The 5,211-nt window shown below is 36.8% G+C and overlaps 1 pseudogene; it reads left to right on the plus strand.

The window, feature by feature from the left end:
• The first annotated feature begins 721 nt into the window (after nt 1–721).
• Nucleotides 722–1,675, plus strand: LOC138170620 (large ribosomal subunit protein uL18-like; annotated as a pseudogene).
• The last annotated feature ends 3,536 nt before the right edge of the window (nt 1,676–5,211 follow it).

Genomic DNA, 5,211 nt, shown 5'->3' on the forward strand with positions numbered 1-5,211 from the left:
TCGCGCTTCTACTCCACCATCTTGGCTCCGCCCTCTACAATCTTCTTTTTAACCTGTGAAAGTATTTACAGATCCTATACTTGATTGTATGCCACTATGAGGGGTTGGGCAAGGGGAGGGAGGGGGACAGGATGTGAAACTCAAGGAATTGTGGAATTGAATCTTGTAAACTAAAAGTAAACAAATTAATAAAAAAAGAAGCAATATTCCACATCCCCCAGGGCTAGAGCTGATTACAAAAATTAAGCTATTACCACAAAAAATACACAGGCAAAGGAGAAGTAATCCAACTATAGAAAGTTATTATGGGAATAGAGATCTTCAGAGGAGGACATTGCAATAAAGAAATCTGTTCTACCCCAAAGAGTAACGTTAAATGGTCATCTGCCCCAAAAGAATTCATAGAAGACCTTAAAAAAGACTTTAAGAATCAAATGACAGATATGGAAGAAAAAAACAAAAAAGAAAATAAGATTAATAGAAGAAAAACAAGATTCTGAAAGGAAAGTCAGTCAATTAGAAAAGGAGATCCAGAATCTTAAGGAAGAAAATGACACCTTGAAAATTTGAAATGGGAAATGTGAAGCCAGCAAAATTATAAGAGATCTAGAAATAATTAAAGAAAATATGAATAATGAAAAAACAGAAAAGAAAGTGAAACATCTTATAATAAAAACAACACGTCTGGAGAATAGATCAAGAAGAGAAAACATACTTTTTTTTTCCCCTAGCGCTGCGAGGCCTGCAGGTCTGTGCCGAGGGCACGGGTCTCGTTCAGCATAATGGGGTTTGTTGAAGTTGTAAAGAATAAGGCCTACTTCAAGCAGTTCCAATTGAAGTTCCGGAGAAGGCGAGGGGGCAAAACGGATTATTATGCATGGAAACGCCTAATGATCTGGGATAAGAACAAGTATAACACCCTGAAATACCGCATGATCGTCCGGGTCACCAACAGAGACATCATCTGCCAGATTGCTTAGGCCCGTATAGAAGGGGATATGATTGTCTGTGCAGCTTATGCCCATGAATTACCAAAGTATGGTGTGAAGGTTGGCCTGACAAATTACGCTGCCACTTACTGCACAGGCCTGATGCTGGCCCGCAGGCTTCTTAACAGATTTGTCATGGACAAGATCTATAAAGGTCAGGTGGAAGTGACTGGTGATGAGTACAATGTGGAAAGCATCGATGGTCAGCCCGGTGCTTTTATATGCTACCTGGATGCAGATCTTGCCAGAACAACCACAGGAAACAAAGTCTTTGGGGCCCTTAAGGGAGCTATGGATGGTGGTCTGTCTATTCCTCACAATACCAAACGCTTCCCTGGGTATGATTCAGAAAGCAAGGAATTCAATGCTGAAGTACATCGTAAACACATCATGGGCCAAAATGTTACAGATTATATGCATTATCTCATGGAAGAAGATGAAGATGCATATAAAAAGCAATTGTCACAGTACATAAAGAACAACATTACTCCTGACATGATGGAGGAAATGTACAAGAAAGCTCATGCTGGTATATGGGAAGATCCAGTGTATGAAAAGAAACCCAAGAGAGAAGTTAAAAAGAAAAGATGGAACTGCCCCAAAATGTCCCTTACCCAGAAGAAAGATCGGGTTGCTTAGAAGAAGGCGATTTCCTCAGAGCCCAGGAGCAGGCAGCTGATAGTTAAAATATAAAAATCTGTAATTTTCTGTGAAGATTTTCAGATTAAGACAATAAACTTATTGAACATCACCCCCCCCCAAAAGAAGAGAAAACATAAACATATTTGGACTAACAGAAAGTTATGATCAAAAAATAATCTTGATATAATAATACAATAAATAATTAAAGAAAATTGTCCTGAAGCATTAGAACCAAGGGGGAAAGCAGAAATTGAAAAAATCCATCCATCACCACTTAAAAGAGATACTATTATGAAAACTCAGAAATACTATGGTCAAATTTTGAAACCTGCAGCTCAAGGACTAAATATTAAAAGCAACAAGAATAAAACAATTTAAATATGATATTGTCACAAGTAGAATCACACAAGACCTAGAAGCAGAGACATTACAGAACCCCAGGTCTTGGAACACTATATATCGAAGAGCAAAAGAACTGGGGATCTGGCCAAAAGTTTCATACCCAGCAACATTAAGTATAATCCTGAATGAAAGGGAAAATGGACATTTGATCAACTCTCAGACTTCCAAGACTTTGTTAAAGTGCCTGAACTTAATAGAAGATTTGCCATACAAGAGTCAAGGGAAACACAAGGTACATACCAAAACTGAATACAAGGGATACAATAAAGACAGACTGCTTATTCTTTATATGTGTAAAATGCAAAATGTATGTCTAAGATTCTTCTTAATAACTGGGTAGCTCATAAGAAATATTGGGGTAAATTTGAGTGTGATATGAATTTAAAAAGTAAAACCATTTAGAGACAGCTAAAAAGAGTAATTATAATTACTTTGAGATTTCTGATTAATGCAATGACCAATCATGGTTCCAAGAGACCGATGCCTCATTCTTCTTGGTAGAGAGATATAGATTTTAGGTGCAAGATGAGAAACACATTTACAGATACAACAATTAAAACAGAAATTTGTTTTACTTGATTATGTTTTCATTACAAGGAAGGCTTCTTTCGTTTTAGTGTTGAGGAAATATTAGAGGGAAGTGATACTAATAAAATATAAGAAAGAAACAGGCATCAATGTAATAGTTAAAAATATACAGAGAAGAAAGTTCTGAAGGAGACACAAACAAGTAGGGCAATGCTGGTACAAGTACTATCTTAAATTTATTACGTGCTAAAGACAAAGACCAAGCAGTACATAGCAGAATCACAGTTTTGCCTATAACCCCCATTTTCTGGTTTTCTTTGAATGTTGAAATAGTTATGTTTCTTGATCTTTCTTTCATAATTAAAAAAGAAAGATGTGATCTATTTTATAGTCAGGCAAAACCTGGATTTCTGGTCATACATAAGACATTTTACATAAGACTCTCCTAAATGGTGGACAGAATGCTGATGATTGAGGGGAGGTGTTGGTGTGAAAGCTTTGAGTGGGGGAGAGACACTTCTTTTCTAAGAAAGACACTCATGGTTCCAAACTTTCTTTGTAACTGATTCCAGAAACATGGAGAGAGACAGCTTTAGAAGCTGGATACATGGAAGGGAAGGTGCCTCTTTAATCTGTCCTTGATTTCTATCTTGCCTTCGAGATATTTTAGGGAATTTCTCTTGTGTGAGTTGACATGTCATCTTTCTACATATATAAAGGTCATTTGCTTAGTGTATTTTCTGGTATATTGTAATTTGTATAATTTCTCATTTCTTTTTGCTATTTACTTGGATAAATGGCATTACTCACTATTCATTATTTATGTTGCACTTTTGTGATGCGGAGATAAACTGGTGAGAACAATTTAAAGGTTACCTTCCCTTTTAAGAGAAATTTGAGAAGTGGCTTTTCTATTGAACCTACTATACATAGATAAGTGATGTTTTGGGGGAACAAATAGATATGAGAAGAGTAGAGAGTGCCTAGCCTAGTAGTGTCCCAGGAACTTGACAGTTGATCTCCCCTAACCATGGTCTTGGCTCTCCTCTCATTAGAGGTGGTCCAGACCTCATGTCATATCTATTAATGTCTCCTGTGAGCCATATTTATATAAGTTAAGAGGATGTGAATATTATGCATAGGCAACACATACCTTATATAGGGTATAATAATCAATATTTCCACGACACTTCAAAAACTTCAGAGTCTTGTGAATACACTCATTCATTTGAGTTCCACTACAATTCTAGGAGCAGAGGCTACAAGTATTATATTTTCCTTTTATAGATTAGTAAACTGAAATTCAGAAATAGTAATTTCTCACTGTTGACCATCTAGTGAATGTTAGAAGCGAGATTCTGGAATCCAAGTCTAACATCCTTTACTGTAGGTAAATTGTATCTATGAAACATAGAAATTTGTCTTAGGTGTTAATTTTTTAAAACTACACTCACATATAGCCAATTTTTCTACATTGTAGAAACGAGAATACATACTTTCTACTACCTTAAATCTAGTAGACCCTAGTATACAGAATGAGAAAAAGAAGGATCCAGGTTAGGATTGTGAGGGATAACTTGTAGTGAAGTTTCCCCATTCTGAACATCCTATATGCATTCTTATTACTTTCTTATATTTTGTAACTAAGTTCAGTATCATTTCCCCATATATATGTAGGTCATTGTGTATTTAAGGTAATGTAAAAGCTATTGAGTATTAATACAATTGATTGGATTAACTAATGAGACCAAATTAGAGGTGTTTCCAGTTTGGGGAAAGGAATAGTAGTGTGAGAGGTTAGCAAAGGGTTAAGTTTCTATAGAACTGCAAGAATTGCTGAAACAAGACTACTGATAAAAAGTACCAGACAGTAGCCTTGGGAAGAGTTGAGGCAGCAGCTTTGGGAAGAAGTTGAGTTCCCAGTTCCCAGAGAACTACTAGATAATACTAAAAATGAAACAATGTAGAGTAAAAGGAGCTGGCAGTAGCAGTTGGATTTGACCAATCAGAAAGCAGACAGCGGATTTGGGACACTCAGGCCCAGATAAGGACACATCTAGGTTGGACTGAAAGGGGTTCAGTATTCTGAGGTTTTTACTGTGCTTGTGTAGTGGACCTCATGTATTATGTATGTTATCTAACAAAAATTAGAGCCTCATTAGTAATAATTAGTTTAATGAATGGAGAGAGCTTTGCGCCGATTGGTTGGCATTAATAAGAAGACTGTGATCTTGCCTTACCAACCAATGGTAATGTGGGACAGTGGAGACAGTGTGGAATTTCCACCTTAGGGCTTATTCTTGCTTTTGCCTTCTGTAGTGCTTCCCTCCCTTCTGACTTTCTTGTTGGATTTGGGGAATGCCCTTTCTTGAGAAAGATAGTAATAAAGTTTTTGCTTCTACTTTGAGAAGTCTCTGAGTTATTCTGGGTGAGTGGTCTTCTGATCCATTTGTGATGAAGGCAAGACTAGAAAACAAGTAAACAGCTTCTTCCATGTGGACTCAGAGGTTATAAAATCTGTGCTTAGGGCTTTCTCAACATACCCAATGTTTTTCAGAAAGATAGTTTACCTTATAGAAAGATTCTAAGAGTGGTTCATGCATCTCCATCTCCCTTCTCTATAGCACAGCACAGATGGAAAGTGGGGAGG

This window comes from Petaurus breviceps, unplaced genomic scaffold (assembly GCF_028583685.1).
Source record: "Petaurus breviceps papuanus isolate PSGF00001 unplaced genomic scaffold, PetGlider_PUasm1.0 126, whole genome shotgun sequence".
Taxonomy (NCBI): domain Eukaryota; kingdom Metazoa; phylum Chordata; class Mammalia; order Diprotodontia; family Petauridae; genus Petaurus; species Petaurus breviceps.